Source organism: Panthera tigris, chromosome A1 (assembly GCF_018350195.1).
Source record: "Panthera tigris isolate Pti1 chromosome A1, P.tigris_Pti1_mat1.1, whole genome shotgun sequence".
NCBI classification, from domain to species: Eukaryota; Metazoa; Chordata; class Mammalia; order Carnivora; family Felidae; genus Panthera; species Panthera tigris.
In genome coordinates this window covers 144,900,176-144,920,535 of record NC_056660.1, presented here as the reverse complement: position 1 = coordinate 144,920,535, position 20,360 = coordinate 144,900,176, and the positions used below count along the sequence as shown (strand labels likewise).

Sequence of the window (20,360 nt, the reverse complement as noted above, 5' to 3'; positions counted from 1 at the left end):
CCAAAATAAGTAACCCATAAAACTTATGTTATATAAGGGACAGTATGACCATAGTCTGATTCCTCACACAATGGAATCGAGGCAATCAGGAATGGACAACCCAGCACCTAGAGTTATCAAGCCAATAACGATAGAACCTGAGAAGAAACGGGGAAGGGGAGGGGAGCGCCAACCAAAACCTTATAAAACAAAGTCCCTTGCTTTTGTCATAGACATTTACTTTCAAATGCCCCCTCTATGGAAAGAGAGCTTTCACACAATTCTTACTTTCTAATCTTATACTCTAAATAAACTTTTGCCTGCTGCTTATTTTATTTTGTGTCCACCTCTTCATTCTTTGAAGCGGCAAAACAACAAATCCTGGGTACTGAGGTTAAAAAAAAAAAAAAAAAAAAAAAAAAGAAATCCTGCAACATAAAGACTAGAAAACATACATAAAATGGCTAAAAAGCAGGAAGTTAATCCTGAAGACAGCCAAAGAAAAATGAAGGATTATATTCAAAGAAGCCATAATTAGACTGATAGCTAGATAGTACTATATCTAGAGAAGAAATCCTATCTTTTGTTAAAAACCTTCCCATGAAGAAAATTCCAGATCCACTTGGCTTCATTAATTCTCCCAGATATTTAAAGAAGAAATAATATGGGGCACCTGGGTGGCTCAGTCAGTTGGGTGTCTGACTTTGGCTCAGGTATTGATCTCACGGTTCATGGGTTCGAGCCCCAAGTTGGGCTCTGTGATGACACCTCAGAGCCTGGAGCCTGCTTTGGATTCAGTGCCTCCCTTTCTCTCTCTGTTCCTCCCCCACTTTCACTCTCTCTCTCTGTCTCTCTCTGAAAGGTAAATAAAGACTAAAAAAAATATTTTTTTTAATAAAGAAGAAATAACACAAACATAACATAAGCTCCTTCAGAGAATGGAAAAAAAAAGATCCATTCTCAACCCATTTTATAAAGGTAACGTAGCCTTGATACCTAAAACTTACAAGAAAGAAAAGAAAGAAAAATTACAGGCCAATTTCTCTTATAAATATGAATGAAAATGTCCTACGAAAAATATCAGCAAACAAAATCCAGAAATATAGTGAAGGAGTAGTATATTTAAATCAAGTTGGATTTTTTCCCCAAGAATGTAAGGTTAATTTAACATTTGAAAATCAATGTAATTTACCATATTAAGAGAGCAAAAGAGAAAAATCATTGATTATCTTCAAAGATGCAGATAAAGCATTTAATTTAAAAAATCAACATCTCAAAAATACCAAGTAAACTAGGAATAGGAGGAAATTTCCTTAATGAGATAAAGGATATCTACAATAAAACCTAACATAAACCTCATACCTAAAGTATTGAAAGATTTCCCTTAAACTGGGAATGAGATGCCCACATCACCACTTCTATTCAATAGCGTACTAGAAGCCGTAGACAAAGCACGAAGCTAAGAAAATTCAACAAAAGATATGTGTGATCTATAAGTAGAATACTCTAAAATGATAATAAAGGAAAAACTTAACTAAATTAATGGAGGGATATACCATATTCAGATTGGAAGAGTCAATATTGTAAACATTTCCACTAACTCCAAGTTGATCTCTAGATCCAACTTAATACCCAAATCCCAGAATGATTTAGTGGAAATTGATAAGCTGCTTATAAAATTTAAATGAAAATTATGAGACAAGACTAGCTAAGAAAAAGAAGAATGAAATTGTTCAGTTTTTTCTAATGGATATCAAGACTTAATATAAACCTATAGTAATAAAGACAGTATGGTGATGACACAAGGACAGACAAACTGAATAAACAGAGAATCCTGAAACAGACCTATTCACATGTGGAAATTTAACATGCAACAAAGGTGACAGAACAGTGTATAAAGGGCAATCTTCTTGATAAATGATGCTGTGCTGCCAATTGGCTATTCATACGGAAAAAAATGAAATTTGACCTATACCTCATACCATAAACAAACACCAGTTCCCAGTGGCCCACAGAAAATAATCTGAAAGGTAAATTAATAAAGCATCTAGGTAATACAGCTGCCCAACAGCACAATGAACAGGCACATGTGACTATTTAAATTTATTAAAGTTAAATAAAATTTAAAATCCAGTTCTTCAGTCATACTAACCACATTTCTAGGGCTCAAGAGCCACATATGTCTAATGACGATTGCATTGGACAGTACAGATATAAGCATCTGCATTTTGGATTACATTTCTATTGAACAGCACTGGACACAGACTACCTTCATGACCTTAGGGTACACAATTATCTCAAACAGTCTAAAAAAATCACAAACCATGAAGAGTCATAGGTTAGACTACATTAAAACAAAAACCTCTGATTATCAAAAGACACCAGCAAGGAAATCAGAAATCAGGCTACCACATAGGATAAGCTATGTGCTACACATACATCCACCAATGAACTCATACCCAAAATACACGAAAAATTCCTACAAGTCAGGAAGAGAAAGACAGGTGCCCAAAAGAAAAATAAAATGGCAAAAGATCTGAATAGACACTTCATAAAAGAACGTATCGTCCTCATTATCAGGGAAATAAAATTTAAACCACAATGAAATACTGAAACAACATCCACCAGAATGGTTAAATTTTAAAAGAATGATAATATCAAACAGAGATCAGAAGATGGTGCAACCAAAACTCCTTTGCCGCTTACAGGAGTGTTTATTGATACAATAGTTTCGAAAACTGGTATTACCTCCTAAAGTTGTACATATTCATACTCTATGACCCAGCAATTCTATTCTTGGTATATAACTCAGAGAAGTATATATGCATCAAAAGACATGATCATAGAATGATCATAGATAAAACTTGGTGGTGGGGGAGTCATATGTCTATTGACAGCACAAAGACAAATAAATTGTGGTGCAGTCATATAATGAAACACTGTACTACCTGGCAATAAAAGTCAATAAATTCCTGCTATATGCAACAACATGGATGAATCTCATGAACATAATATTGTGCCTAGGTAACCAGAATTAAAAGAATACAATACACGGTATATGATTCCATTTGTATTTCAAAAAACAGGCAAAACTAATATAAGATTTTAGAAATCAGATAATGGTTTTATTTATAGAAAAGGGAAAGAAAACGATTGGGAACAGGTATGAGAAGGGGGTTTCTAAGATTTCAGAAATATATTTCTTGACTGAATCGTGGCTACATAAGTAGAATCACTATGTGACAATTAATATCTGTATATATCAGATTTGTATACTTTTGTTAATGTATGTGGTACTTCAATAAGAAAATGTTAAAAAAAAATCAGCTCCTTTGATGTATATGCCATCAGATTCCAATACCTTCCACCTCCTCTTCATTGTTCTTATGTATTAATCTGGGCTCTAAAATTTTAGGATTTTATTCAGTCTTTCCTTCTGCCTCAAGTCCCACTCTCATCTTAGGTGACTCCACATCCATATGGATGCCCCAAGTAACACTCTGGCCTCTTTCTTGAATTCCACTTCAGCTAAGTACTCCAACAGCCTCACCGAGGAATGTATCCACACCAAGAGTCACTCCTCCTCTAAAACCATTGCCAGACCAACAAAATCCTATCTTTTCAGATCTCTTAGAAGATCCCCAAGACTTCAGTTCTTTAACTTAATGGGAACCTCTGGTCCACATTTTCCATGAACTCGCCTCCTCTCTTCCTACTTAAACTTAGATTCTATTCTTAGTCATTTCAATCACTTTCTTACCAATAGTCTCAATTTCTTTGCCTACTGTCTCTCCATTTTAACACCTGGCAAAATCCCACTTTGGCTTGATTCTTTTGCACTTGCACCCAGGTTGCCGAGAACTGCTAGAGAAGATCATGTAACTTGGCTTGCCTCAAGTGGACCCTCCATGCCTTCTCCTTGTCCTGACATGTTTCTCTAGTCTACTCTTCCATCCCCCATGGAAGGAAGTCAAATCTTCTCCATTCTTTCTAAAGCTATGAAATCCCTCTCTGTCAGCAGAGGAGTTTGCTTCCAACTTCACAGAAAATATAGAAACCATAAAATATCCTTTTCTTGCCAAACTAAAAATACATCTGAATCCATAACCATATCTTGTTCTTTATAACTTCTGTTAAAAAGGAAGAGCCGTCTCTTATCCCTCCATCGCCCCCAGCTTTTCTGGGACTTTGTTCCTTCGATTCTCTTCTTCCTGTATCTTCTCTTTCCTTTGGCTCTTCCCTATAAGTTTCTAAAATATCCAAGTCCTTTCCATCTTAAAAAGAAATCAATTACAGTGAAAAATAAAATCCTCCTTCCCTTCCATTTCTCTCTCTAAGAATCATCCTATCTTCCTTTCCCAATTAATGACAAGATTATTAATTTTGTGTGTACTCCCTCAACCCCCTTTCAGGCATCACACAACACTCTGTTTACTCACCATAGCTACACAAATGGCCTGGCTGTTGCTGACCCAATGGGCACACTTCGGTGTTTCTTACATGGCTTCTCCGATCAATTTGTATGTTCACAGTGCTGAAACCCACCCCTCCCTAGGCTCCAGGGCCTCAGAGTTTCCTGAGTTTCCTCCTATACTTCTGGATCCCCTTTCTTAGTGCTTTCAATAGACAGTGTTCTTCTCCCCTCTTAAATGATGGAATGCTTCAAAATCCTCTTATAGGCCATTTTCTCTTTTCTTTTTATATATGCTTGGATGACCTCATCTACTCCCATGGCTTCAGTTACTATTTACTGCTGATAACTTCCAAATCCATGTTTCTATTTCTGGCATGTCTCATGAGGTTCAGAGACATGACACTTGGATGTCTTGCATTCTCTGCTCTCTAAACTTAGGATCTTGAAAACTGAACTCAACCCATCCCTCCTTTGTGAGTGGTGTCATCCATCACCCATGTTCCCCAGCACTGTAAATCTACCTCCTAAAATATAGTTTCTCTCTCTCTCTCGTATCATCCTTTATTTCCACATGCCTCTACCCCAATCTAGGCCATCGTCACATTTTGCTCAGGTTACTTCTTCTTGCTCCTAATTGGCCTCGTTCCTCCAGTCCTGTTCCTTACAATCACCTCCTTATAAGAGCCAGAGTAGGTAACTGCTTGTTTAAACATTTGTCTTCTCATTAAATTGCAAGATTCATAAGAAGAGAGACCATGTCTATCTTGCTAACCTATCAATTACTGTAGTGTGTGGTGCAGTGTAAAAGTCAAGAAATATTTGTGAAAGAGATAAACAAATTGGTATCATGGACTTCAATAATATGGAAATAAGGTAGAAATAGCCCTAAAGACTTCATAGGGATGCCACACCTGTTTTTATTCTCCACTATACCCCAGAGTCTAAGGCAAGTCTGGCCCACATTTGTTGAATCAATGAATAAGAAAAAAAAATATGAGAAATTAACTTGCTTTTCAAAATGATATATAAAGTGCTAAACAAATGAAACATACAAAGGATAAAGCCGTAGTAGTTCTCATGCAGAAAAAAACTCTCCAGTTTACAACTGCTACCTCTACCCTACGACTGTTCTACCTAGCCCGTTCCCTGCTTTATTTTTCCCATAGCAGACTATGTAGTTTACTTATTTATTTAGCTTATTAGTATCTTGCCCAGTACAATGTAAACTCCATTAGAGCAGTAATTTACATCTGTTCTGTTATGGAACACATACTAGGTACTCAATGAATAGTATTAAATTAACTGTATCTGGGAATGTGCTAATTATGTTAAATATCTTATCTTATTAATCTTTATAGTAACACTCTAGTTAGATTCCTTTATCTCCATTTTAGAGATTTAAAGAAGAGTCTCATAGATGTTATATCATTCCTTAAGATGTACAAGAATACTACAGGAAGAAACAAAAAGGTAAGATAAACAGGCACAAAAACAATGTAGGAAAAAATGGAAATGTATCAGTCATCAAAATAAAAGTAAACAGATTAAACTCTCTGGTTGAAAGACAAAAATTATGGACTAGACTTTTAAAGTACAGTAATATTGGAAAACACACATAAGGTACTTAAACACACGAACGCTCTAGTTTTGGTGCCAGCCAACATGAAGTAAGCCCACTAAGGTTATGTCTCTCATCAATTAAAACTAAAAAAACAAAATTTAAAAAGCAACTATCCTAGGATTCTGAAAACTTAACAAATAGTAGCATATTAGAAAGAGTAGCAAACTTGAAGAAAAACTTCTGTGGGAGTAAGTTTCCTAGTTTCTCTTCTTCTATCTCCTAGCTTTGTCCCAAGGGTTGTCCCACTGTGGAATTGAGTAAGAAGCACAGACAACAAAAAACACTGGGATCAGACCCTGTTTAGTCAGACAACCAGGAAAAGGGGTCTCTGTGAGTTAAAGAAGATGGGGAAAGATCCTCTGCTTTTTTTTTTTCTCTTTCCTTCTTTTTTTTCTTCATAGTCCTGCCCCAAGGATGGTCCCAGTCATGGACCTGCACTGCAGTGGCAGCCTAAAACTTTGAGGAAAACAAACAATAAAATCCAAAACACACGTTTCTGGTCAGCGCAACTGGAAAAAGGACACACTGTAATTTGAAGCCTGTGGAGGAATATACGTTCATTTGTTTGTTTGTTTGTCTGTCTGTTTTTCTTCTCGCTTTTCTTCCACTGCTTTGTCTCAAGGGTAGTCCCAGTCACATGGAACTATGTGCACAGCAAGAGGTTAAAACTCCAAGAGAAGCCCTGTCTTTCTAGGAAGAAGACCAGGAAAAGGAGCCTCTGAGATCCAGAGAGCATGCGAGAACTCCTGGATCATAGAGAGTTGGAAAAATGGATCCCTTCCTTCTGTATACAAACAGATACAAGTCCAGGCTAACCCCTAAGCTGTGAATGTCCAGACAGATCCAAACCAGCCTAGCAAAAACTCTGAGAACTGCAATTTAAAATATTGCCCAAATCTCAGAGTAACCCCTGAGAAGTACAAGCAAAGGAGAGATGCAAAGCAACAAAGCAAATGCTTAGAAAATTAAACTGACATTGGAAACACCACATACAGAAGATGAGACAGAATGTGCAGTCTGAACCTCGTGAGTTGACAGCCTGCTAAGATACACAAACAACAAAATCAACGTTGTCTTCAGAATTTTAACAGGACCCAGAATTTCATGACTTAATAGTCAAATGACCAGGATATAATTTAAAATCATTTGGCAAACCAAGAGCCAGGAAAATTTGACCAATTTTCAAGGGAAAAGACAGATGCCAATCTCAGAATGTCCCAAATATTGGATTATTAGACAAAGATATTAAAGCAGTTATTATAAACATGCTATAGGAGGTAAAGTTAAGTACTCTTGAAATTAATGAAAAAATAGAAGTTCTCTACAGATACACATAAAAAAAAAAAAGAACCAAGTAGAAACTCTAAAAAATACAATTCTTTGAAATGAGAAATTCATTGGATGGGCTCTCTGAAAGAATGAATAAGACAAAGGAACACATTAGAAAACCTGAATATAGGGGCCCCTGGATGGCTCAGTCAGTTAAGCATCTGACTCTTGATTTCAAATCAGGTCAAATCAGCCCTGAATAAGGCTTTACCTGACAGTGTGGAGCCTGCTTGGGATTCTCTCTCTCCCTTTCTCTCTGCTTCTCCCCTGCTCTCTCTCTCTCAAGAAGTAAACAAAAAACTAAATAAATTTCAATAAAGAAAACCTGAATATAGACCAATAAAAAATTACCCAATCTGAAGAAGGGAGGGAAAAAAGATATAAAAAAATTGAAGATCTATATAAAAAGGTCCAAGACTATTCATGTTCCCAGAAAAATATCAAGGAAAAAAACTAGATTAATACCCTTCATGAAAATGAATATAAAATTAAAGCAAAAATATATTAAAACGATAATATATCATGACCAAGTGCAATTTATCCCTGGATTGCAGACTTGGTCCAATACTTGAAATTTAATCATTGGGGAAGAGAAGATGGCGGCTTAGGAGGACGCTGGGCTCACCGCGCATCCTGCTGATCACTTAGATTCCACCTACACCTGCCTAACTAACCCAGAAAACCACCAGAAACTAGCAGAACGGAGTCTCCAGAGCCAAGCGCAGACGAGAGGCCCACGGAAGAGGGTAGGAAGGGCGCAGAGGCAGTGTGTGCTCCACGGACTGGCGGGAGGGAGCCGGGGTGGAGGGGCGGCCCGCCAGCCAGGCAGAGACCCTGAGTCTGGCTCGCAAAAGCAGAGGGGCCGGATGGAGTGTGTTCCGACAGCAAGCGGGACTTGCTTAGCATCTGGGAGGTCATAAGTTAACAGCTCTGCTCGGAAAGCGGGAAGCCTGGAGGACAAAGGGAGGGAGAGTTGCTGAGCCCCGGGACCACAGAGCTCAGTTTGGTGGGGAACAAAGGCACTCGCCAGCGCCACCTCCCTCACCCATCCCCCAGCCAAAATCCCAAAGGGAACCAGTTCCTTCCAGGGAACTTGCTCGCTCCGCGCAAATACCCAATGCTGTGCTTCTGCGGAGCCACCCCTCCGGCAGCGGGTCTGACTCCCTCCCGCTGCCACAGGGCCCCTCCTGAAGTGGATCACCTAAGGAGAAGCGAGCTAAGCCTGCCCCTCCTGCCCCCGGGCACCTTGCCTACCCACCCCAGCTAATATGCCAGATCCCCAGCTCCACAAGCCTGGCAGTGTGCAAGTAGCCCAGACGGGCCACGCCACCCCACAGTGAATCCCGCCCCTAGGAGAGGGGAAGAGAAGGCACACACCAGTCTGACTGTGGCCCCAGCGGTGGGCCGGGGGAAGACAACAGGTCTGACTGCGACTCCGCCCACCAGCTCCAGTTATACACCATAGCACAGGGGAAGTGCCCTGCAGGTCTGCACCACTCCAGGGACTATCCAAAATGACCAAATGGAAGAATTCCCCTCAGAAGAATCTCCAGGAAATAACAACAGTTAATGAACTGATCAAAAAGGATTTAAATAATATAACAGAAAGTGAATTTAGAATAATAGTCATAAAATTAATCGCTGGGCTTGAAAACAGTACAGAGGACAGCAGAGAATCTCTTGCTACAGAGATCAAGGGACTAAGGAACAGTCAGGAGGAGCTGAAAAATGCTTTAAACGAAATGCAAAACAAAATGGAAACAACGACGGCTTGGATTGAAGAGGCAGAGGAGAGAATAGGTGAACTAGAATATAAAGTTATGGAAAAAGAGGAAGCTGAGAAAAAGAGAGATAAAAAAATCCAGGAGCATGAGGGGAAAATTAGAGAACTAAGTGACACACTAAAAAGAAATAATATACGCATAATTGGTATCCCAGAGGAAGAAGAGAGAGGGAAAGGTGCTGAAGGTGTACTTGAAGAAATAATAGCTGAGAACTTCCCTCAACTGGGGAAGGAAAAAGGCATTGAAATCCAAGAGGCACAGAGAACTCCCTTCAGACGTAACTTGAATCGATCTTCTGCATGACATATCATAGTCAAACTGGCAAAATACAAGGATAAAGAGAAAATTCTGAAAGCAGCAAGGGATAAACGTGCCCTAACTTATAAAGGGAGACCTATAAGACTCGTGACCGATCTCTCTTTTGAAACTTGGCAGGCCAGAAAGGATTGGCACGAGATCTTCAATGTATTGAACGGAAAAATTATGCAGCCGAGAATCCTTTATCCAGCAAGTCTGTCATTTAGAATAGAAGGAGAGATAAAGGTCTTCCCAAACAAACAAAAACTGGAGGAATTCATCACCACTAAACCAGCCCTACAAGAGATCCTAAGGGGGATCCTGTGAGACAAAGTACCAGAGACATTGCTACAAGCATAAAACATACAGACATCACAATGACTCTAAACCCGTATCTTTCTATAATAACACTGAATGTAAATGGATTAAATGCGCCAACTAAAAGACATAGGGTATCAGAATGGATAAAAAAACAAGACCTATCTATTTGCTGTCTACAAGAGACTCATTTTAGATCTGAGGACACCTTTAGATTGAGAGTGAGGGGATGGAGAACTATTTATCATGCTACTGGAAGCCAAAAGAAAGCTGGAGTAGCCATACTTATATCAAACAAACTAGACTTTCAATTAAAGGCTGTAACAAGAGATGAAGAAGGGCATTATATAATAATTACAGGGTCTATCCATCAGGAAGAGCTAACAGTTATAAATGTCTATGAGCCGAATACCGGAGCCCCCAAATATATAAAACAATTACAAACATAAGCAACCTTATTGATAAGAATGTGGTAATTGCAGGGGACTTTAACACTCCACTTACAGAAATGGATAGATCATCTAGACACACGGTCAATAAAGAAACAAGGGCCCTGAATGACACATTGGATCAGATGGACTTGACAGATATATTTAGAACTCTGCATCCCAAAGCAACAGAATATACTTTCTTCTTGAGTGCACATGGAACATTCTCCAAGATAGATCATATACTGGGTCACAAAACAGCCCTTCATAAGTATACAAGAATTGAAATTATACCATGCATACTTTCAGACCACAATGCCATGAAGCTTGAAATCAACCACAGGAAAAAGTCTGGAAAACCTCCAAAAGCATGGAGGTTAAAGAACACCCTACTAAAGAATGAGTGGGTCAACCAGGCAATTAGAGAAGAAATTAAAAAATATATGGAAACAAACGAAAATGAAAATTCAACAATCCAAACGCTTTGGGACGCAGCGAAGGCAGTCCTGAGAGGAAAATACATTGCAATCCAGGCCTATCTCAAGAAACAAGAAAAATATCAAATACAAAATCTAACAGCACACCTAAAGGAAATAGAAGCAGAGCAGCAAAGACCCCAAACCCAGCAGAAGAAGAGAAATAATAAAGATCAGAGCAGAAATGAACAATATAGAATCTAAAAAAACTGTAGAGCAGATCAACGAAACCAAGAGTTGGTTTTATGAAAAAGTAAACAAAATTGACAAACCTCTAGCCAGGCTTCTCAAAAAGAAAAGGGAGATGACCCAAATAGATAAAATCATGAATGAAAATGGAATTATTACAACCAATCCCTCAGAGATACAAACAATTATCAGGGAATACTATGAAAAATTATATGCCAACAAATTGGACAACCTGGAAGAAATGGACAAATTCGTAAACACCCACACTCTTCCAAAACTCAATCAGGAGGAAAAAGAAAGCTTGAACAGACCCATAACCAGTGAAGAAATTGAATCGGTTATCAAAAATCTCCCAACAAATAAGAGTCCAGGACCAGATGGCTTCCCAGGGGAGTTTTACCAGACGTTTAAAGCAGAGATAATACCTATCCTTCTCAAGCTATTCCAAGAAATAGAAAGGCAAGGAAAACTTCCAGACTCATTCTATGAAGCCAGTATTACTTTAATTCCTAAACCAGATAGAGACCCAGTAAAAAAAAGAGAACTACAGGCCAATATCCCTGATGAATATGGATGCAAAAATTCTCAATAAGATACTAACAAATCGAATTCAACAGCATATAAAAAGAATTATTCACCATGATCAAGTGGGATTCATTCCTGGGATGCAGGGCTGGTTCAACATTTGCAAATCAATCAACGTGATACATCACATTAATGAAAGAAAAGATAAGGACCATATGATCCTGTCAATCGATGCAGAAAAGGCCTTTGACAAAATCCAGCACCCTTTCTTAATAAAAACCCTTGAGAAAGTCGGGATAGAAGGAACATACTTAAAGATCATAAAAGCCATTTATGAAAAGCCCACAGCTAACATCATCCTCAACGGGGAAAAACTGAGAGCTTTTTCCCTGAGATCAGGAATACGACAGGGATGCCCACTCTCACCGCTGTTGTTTAACATAGTGTTGGAAGTTCTAGCATCAGCAATCAGACAACAAAAGGAAATCAAAGGCATCCAAATTGGCAAAGATGAAGTCAAGCTTTCGCTTTTTGCAGATGACATGATATTATACATGGAAAATCCGATAGACTCCACCAAAAGTCTGCTAGAACTGATACATGAATTCAGCAAAGTTGCAGGATACAAAATCAATGTACAGAAATCAGTTGCATTCTTATACACTAACAATGAAGCAACAGAAAGACAAATAAAGAAACTGATCCCATTCACAATTGCACCAAGAAGCATAAAATACCTAGGAATAAATCTAACCAAAGATGTAAAAGATCTGTATGCTGAAAACTATAGAAAGCTTATGAAGGTAATTGAAGAAGATATAAAGAAATGGAAAGACATTCCCTGCTCATGGATTGGAAGAATACATATTGTCAAAATGTCAATACTACCCAAAGCTATCTACACATTCAATGCAATCCCAATCAAAATTGCACCAGCATTCTTCTCGAAGCTAGAACAAGCAATTCTAAAATTCATATGGAAACACAGAAGGCCCCGAATAGCCAAAGTAATTTTGAAGAAGAAGACCAAAGCAGGAGGCATCACAATCCCAGACTTTAGCCTCTACTACAAAGCTGTAATCATCAAGACAGCATGGTATTGGCACAAAAACAGACACATAGACCAATGGACTAGAATAGAAACCCCAGAACTAGACCCACAAACGTATGGCCAACTCATCTTTGACAAAGCAGGAAAGAGCATCCAATGGGAAAAAGACAGTCTCTTTAACAAATGGTGCTAGGAGAACTGGACAGCAACATGCAGAAGGTTGAAACTAGACCACTTTCTCACACCATTCACAAAAATAAACTCAAAATGGATAAAGGACCTGAATGTGAGACAGGAAACCATCAAAACCCTAGAGGAGAAAGCAGGAAAAGACCTCTCTGACCTCAGCCGTAGCAATCTCTTACTCGACACATCCCCAAAGGCAAGGGAATTAAAAGCAAAAATGAATTACTGGGACCTTATGAAGGTAAAAAGCTTCTGCACAGCAAAGGAAACAACCAACAAAACTAAAAGGCAACCAATGGAATGGGAAAAGATATTTGCAAATGACATATCGGACAAAGGGCTAGTATCCAAAATCTATAAAGAGCTCACCAAACTCCACACCCGAAAAACAAATAACCCAGTGAAGAAATGGGCAGAAAACATGAATAGACACTTCTCTAAAGAAGACATCCGGATGGCCAACAGGCACATGAAAAGATGCTCAACGTCGCTCCTCATCAGGGAAATACAAATCAAAACCACACTCAGATATCACCTCACGCCAGTCAGAGTGGCCAAAATGAACAAATCAGGAGACTATAGATGCTGGAGAGGATGTCGAGAAACGGGAACCCTCTTGCACTGTTGGTGGGAATGCAAACTGGTGCAGCCACTCTGGAAAACAGTGTGGAGGTTCCTCAGAAAATTAAAAATAGACCTACCCTATGACCCAGCAATAGCACTGCTAGGAATTTACCCAAGGGATACAGGAGTACCGATGCATAGGGGCACTTGTACCCCAATGTTTATAGCAGCACTCTCAACAATAGCCAAATTGTGGAAAGAGCCTAAATGTCCATCAACTGATGAATGGATAAAGAAATTGTGGTTTATATACACAATGGAGTACTACATGGCAATGAGAAAGAACGAAATATGGCCCTTTGTAGCAACGTGGATGGAACTGGAGAGTGTGATGCTAAGTGAAATAAGCCATACAGAGGAAGACAGATACCATATGGTTTCACTCTTATGTGGATCCTGAGAAACGTAACAGAAACCCATGGGGGAGGGAAAGGAAAAAAAAAAAAAAAGAGGTTAGAGTGGGAGAGAGCCAAAGCATAAGAGACTCTTAAAAACTGAGAACAAACTGAGGGTTGATGGGGGGTGGGAGGGAGGGTAGGGTGGGTGATGGGTATTGAGGAGGGCACCTTTTGGGATGAGCACTGGGTGTTGTATGGAAACCAATTTGACAATAAATTTCATATATTGAAAAAAATAAATAAAAATGAAAATTAATCAATGTAATTCACCATATTAATGGAGTAAAGAAGAACAATCCTATGACTATTTCCATAGATGCATAGAAAGCATTTGACAAAATTAAACATCCATTCATGATTTTTAAAAAATTCTCATCAAGCTAACAAAGGAGGGAATTTCCTTAAGAAGCATCTAGTAAAGGGCATGCACAGCTAACCTTTTATTGAATAGAAAATACAATTAGTTACATTTAATAGAAAAATATTGAATGATTTTCTTCTAAGATCAGGGAAAAGGCAAGGGTGTTGTCTGCTGTACTAATTAAGGTTCTCCAGAGAAACAAAACCAACAGGATGTGTGTGTGTGTGCATTGAGATAGAAAGACAGATAGATAGATAGATAGATAGATAGATAGATAGATAGAGAAAAATTTATTTTAAGGAATTGGCTTACATGATTGTAGCAGGTTTGGCAAGTCCAAAATATGCAGAGCACACTATCAGCTTAGAGACCCATGGAAGAGTTGCATTTAGAATTCACAAGCAGTCTGTTGGCAGAACTTCATCTTGCTTGGGAAAGTCAGTCTTATCCTATTAAGTCCTTCAACTGATTGAATGTGACACATGCACATTATGGCCAGTAACCTGCTTTACTCAAAGTCTACTGATTTGTATGTGAAACTCATCTAAAAAGTATCATCACAGAAATATCTAGAATAATGTTTGACAAATACCCTGGTACCATGACCTAGTCAATTTCACATACAAAATTAGCCACCACAACTCTCATCATGCCTATTCAACGTTATTCTGGAAGTCTTAGCCAGTGTAATATGGCAAGAGAAAGAAGAAAAAAGCATACAGGTTAGAAAGGAAAAAATAAAACCGTCTTTTTTCACAGATGACACTACTGTCAACACAGAAAAGCCTCAAAATTACAACAAAGTTCTTAGAACTAATAAGTGAATTTAGCAAGGTCTCAGGATATATGGCCAATGTATAAAAATCAACTGTATTTCTATTTCTCTATAATAGCCATGAAATTTTTAAAAATACTAATTATAATAGCATCAAAACCTGAAACATTTAGGTAAAAATTTAATAACTATATAGAAGATCTGTATGCTTAAAAGTATAAAAAACACTGATGAAAGAAAGCAAACAAGACATACAAAAGTAGAGAGTTACACCTTTTCACATATTGGAAGATTCATTAAGATGCTACTTCTCCCCAAACTGAACTATATAGATCCAAAAGAATGCCAATTAAAATTCCAACTTTTGTGGGTATTGACAAGCTGGTTCTAAAATTTATATGGAAAGGCAGAGAAATGGCTGACACAGTTTTGAAAAAGAACAATGTTGAGAGACTTACACTCTGATTTTAAGACTTAATATAAAGCTACAATAAGCACGACAGTGTGGTATTGGTGAAAGGACAGAAAAATAGATCAATGGAAAAGAAAAGAAAGCCCAAAAATAGATCCACTCATATATGGCCAATTGATTTTTTACAAAGGTACAAGGTAACTCCATCAAAAAAGAATAACCTCTTAACAAATTTTGCTGGATGAACTGGACATCCACATGCAAAAAATAAAATAAAATAAAATAAAATAAAATAAAATAAAATAAAATAAAATAAACCTGAACCCATACTCATACCTTACACAAAAATTAACTGAAAATGTATCACAGATAAATGTGTAAAAATTAAAGCTTTAAAATATCTAGGAAGAATCTTTGTGATCTTGGGCTAGGCAGAGTTCTTTGATACAATACTAAAAGTACAGTACAAAAATATTTTTTGATAAACTGGATTTCTTATTATTTAAAAACTTTTGCTCTTTGCGAAACACTATTAAAAGAATAAAAAGAGAAGTCCCATACTGAGGAAAAGTGTCTGTACATCACATATCTGGTAAAGGACTTGTATCTAGAATATATAAAGAACTTTCAAAAACCAATAATGAGAATACAAAGCATCCACTTAAAAAACGGGCAAAGGTTTGAAAAGATATTTCCCCAAAGAAAATACAGGAATGGCAAACAAGCACATCAAAAAGATATTCAAGGGGCACCTGGGTGGCTCAGCTGGTTAAGCATCTGACTCTGAATTTTGGCTCAGGTCATGATCTTATGGTTATCGAGCCCCACATCAAGCTCCAGGCTCTGCACTGACAGCATGGAGCCTGCTTGGGATTCTCTCTCTCCTTTTCTCTCTGCTCTTTCCCCACTCATGTTCTCTTTCTCCCTCAAAATAAGCTTTAAATTTTTTTTTAATTAAAAACAAAACAAAAAGATACTCAATACCATTAGTCATTAAGTACATGCGAAATAAAACCACACTGCGATATTATTCTACACTAACTGATATAGCTAAAATCAATTTTAAAACCGACAATGCCAAATGCAAGTGAAGATGTGGAACAAGTGGAACATTCAGATTGCTAGTGAAATGCAAAATCGATCTGATACTTCAGAAAACAGCCTAGTGTTTTGTTTCTTTTTGTAAACACTCACCATATACACTAGTAATCCTACTCCTAAGTTTTATTCAAAAGAAATGAAAACTTATGTCAACAAACAAACCATGTTAATGAATGTTTACAGCAGGGTTATTCTTTTTAGAAAATTTATTATTGGAGTATAGTTGACATACAGTAGTGTTATTCTTAAATGATAAAAAGTAAAACAACCCATGATCCTTCAGCTGGTAAATTAATAAATAAAATGTTGTACTTTCATACAATGGAATACTATTCAGCAATAAAAAGTTAAAACGATCAATATATACATCAACATGAACGAATGTCAAAGTTGTGCTAAGTGAAAGAAACCAGACTCAAAACCCTGTACAGTATTCCCCCTCCCTTATCTGTGGGGGATACATTCCAAGACCCCCAGGGGATGCCTGAAACTACAGATAGTGTCAAACTGTATATGTCATATTTTTTCCTGTACATATATATCAATTATAAAGTTTAATTTATAAATTAGGCACGGTAAGAGATTAGCAACAATAATTGTAATAAAATGGAATAATTATAATAATATTAAAAAGTATGATTGTGATCTCTCTCAAAGCAGAATTTTGTACTGTACTTACCTTTTTTTTTTTTTTTTTTAGTATAGTTGACACACAACATTACATTAGTTTCAGGTGCACAACATAGTCATTTGCCAGGTTTATGCTGTATGCCATGCTAACCACTAGTATGCTATGCTACCATCTATCAACATACAAGCCTATTACAGTGTCACTGACTATATATCCTATGCTGTGCCTTTTATTCTCGTGATCTTTTCGTTCTGTAAGTGGAAACCTGTATCTCCCTCTTACCTTCACTCATTTTGCCCATCACCTCTCTCCTTCTCCCTTCTGGAAACCAGCAATTTGTTCTTTCTATTTACATATCTGTCTGCTTTTTGTTTGTTTATTCAATTTTTTTTTTTTTTAGATTCCACATATGAGTGATATCATATGGTGCTGGGAAAACTGGACAGCTACATGTAAAAGAATGAAAGTGGACCACTTTCTAACTACCATACACAAAAACAAATTCAAAATGGATTAAAGACCTAAATGTTAGACCTGAAACTAAAAATTCTAGAAGGGAACACAGCCATAGCAACTTCTTTCTAGATAGGTCTCCTCAGGCAAGGGAAACAAAAGCAAAAACTAACTATTGGGACTACATCAAAATAAAAAGCTTTTGCACAGCAAAGTAAACTATTAGCAAAACAAAAAGGTGACCTATTGAATCAAAGATGTTTGCAAATGATGTATCCTATAAGGGGTTAATATCTAAAATATACAAATAACTTGTACAACTCAATACCAACAAAATAAAAAATTTAAAAAAATTAAGAAAATAATAATATGATTAAAAGTGAGAAGAGGATCTGAATAGATTTTTTTTCCAAAGACATACAGATGGTCAACAGACACATGAAAAGATGCTCAACACACTAATCATCAGGGAAATGCAAATTGAAAAACTACAATGAGATATCACCTCACACCTGTCAGAATGGCTAAAATCAAAAAGACAAGAAATAAGTGTTGGCAAAGATGTGGAGAAAAAGGAATCCTCGCACACTGGTGGTAGGAATGCAAATTAGTACAGCCATTATGAAAACATTAGGGAGGTTCCTCAGAAAATTAACAATAGAAATATCACATTTCTGATTATACAATGCTTATGCGATGAGATGAACTGAGGTGAAAGACATGGGCACTGTGATGTACTGTCAGGTTACTATGACCTTCTGAGGACCTGTCAGAAGGAAGATCATCTGCTTCCAGACAAAGTTGACCAGAGATAACTGAAACCTCAGAAAGCAAGACTATGGACAAAGAGGGACTACTGTATATTGTATAAATCTATAAATGACATTCTGGGAAAGGCAAAACATAGGCACAGAGAACAAGGGTTGGGAGGGTAAAAGGGTTGACTACACAGAGAGGTGCCTGGAAGTCTGGGGCAGGAGAAGGAACTGTCGAGTATTCTGATTGCAGCAAGAGATACACATCTCCACGCATTTGTTAAAACTCACAAAACTGTACACCAAAAAAAGTCCATTTTACTATACATAAAATTTTAAAATAATTTTCCATTAGAAAAAAATAAACCAGAGAAAGATGAATAATTAAAAAGGTAGAAAAAGAGGGGCGCCTGGGTGACTCAATCGGTAAGCGTCCGATTTCGGCTCCGGTCACGATCTCACGGTCTGTGAGTTCGAGCCCCGCGTCTGGCTCTGTGCTGACAGCTCAGAGCCTGGAGCCTGCTTCCGATTCTGTGTCTCATTCTCTCTCTGCCCCTCCCCCACTTGTGCTCTGTCTCACTGTCTCTCAAAAATAAATAAAAATGTAAAAAAAAAATTTTTTTTAAAAAGGTAGCAAAAGATTTATCAGACAAATACTGCCCAAAAGAAAGTTGGTGTAGGGATATTAATGCCAGGCAAAATAATTTTTGGGTGACTTTTGCCTGAAGACATACAGCTTGTAAGGGGCAGATCCAGTCTTCAGTCCAACTCTTTCTTGCTATAAAGCCTATGCTCTTTCAGTTTATCTTAATGTCTCAGATTCTTGAGTTATTAAGACTCAGTTATTAAGACTTAGGAAGTTTATTCATTAAAAAGAAAGTTGGAGATAATCCTTCACAAGCACAAAAATTTCACCATCAAATAAATGCAGTTTTCATATTTTGAGAAGAATCAGTAAATATTTTTCCAGAAAAATATTTATTTAACTAATATTGGTGATACTGTTTTTGTTTGACGTGGAAAATTTTCACTTTGTTTTCTTTTAATGATAATAGAAACTATCTATCTCTCCCACCCAAAATTTCAAAAATTTTACCAAGTTCTTTATTAAAATTTTTTTTTCTGAAGTTGACTTTTTTAAAAGTTTATTTATATTATATTTATTTTGAAAGAGAGAGAGAGAGAGAGATTGAGAGAGAATGCCAAGCAGTCTCTGTACCATTAGTAGAGAGCCCAATGTAGGCTTAAACACCCAAACCGTGAAATCATGATCTGAGCTGAAATCAAGAGTCAGATGCATAGCTGACTGAGCCACCCAGGCAGCCCTCTGAAATTGACTTCTAAAAAATAAATCAATATTAGCATTTAGAATTGAAAAATCCCTGTGGCTGAGATAAATGATCAAACGAACCTGCCTGCTTTTAATTGAAACATATGCAAGAAAAACTAAGGGAAATTAGCTATGTAATATACCCATGTGAGAGCTGAATGGGCATATGTACCTGATAATGTTTGGGGCACGTCATGCTCCTTACCAGAAACTAAGGTAAATTGCCATATTAAGTAAACACTTCCACTAACAAAATTAGGATGCTCAGTGTTTGGAACATTCAATATGAAAAGTCATGCAAAACAGCAATTAAATAAAGTTTCAAGCAAGTCCCCAAATCCCAGGAACCTATTCTAGTATTGCTGTCTTCTGGGATTTTTTTTTTCAATTAAAATACAATAGCTGCCCATCCTTAGAATATTGCAAAGTGAGACCAATAACCTCTCAGACCACAGAATCAGGTTGTGGAATCTCTGCTTTTGAAAGCAAATTTAAAGTTGAGGTCAAAACTGTGGAAAACATGTAGAAAATGTGCATCCTAATCCTAGCCTTCTATTTTGGTTATTAAATGCAAACCTGGTTTATTTTGATCACCTATAAGTGGTCTAATTATACTTAGAATGTCTCTGAATAAAATCTAGAATTGGGCAGGTGAATTAAATGAAAACCCCAAGGGAAATACACTGTATTATCAGCTGAATCCCCTTAATCAACCTTTCCTAGGCCCATTCTTTCCCTGTCTCCCAATTTCCCTCATGTTTTCATTCTAAAAAGTGAAGTCTTCTCTTTTCCATGGGCAGGGCATGTAACATCACACAGTTATCAGGACCTGGACAAAACACTCATAGATCAGGAAACAGACCTTATTTCCTGCTAAACACCACCCCTTTGCAAGAGTTCACAGGGCACTCAGACTCAGCTGA

General features: G+C 37.4%; 1 protein-coding gene across 12 annotated transcripts in view; it reads right to left on the bottom strand.

The window, feature by feature from the left end:
• Positions 1 to 20,360, bottom strand: part of ATG10 (autophagy related 10) — a 259,908-nt gene that overhangs the window by 55,425 nt on the left and 184,123 nt on the right. The gene's annotated exons all lie outside the window — the stretch shown is intronic.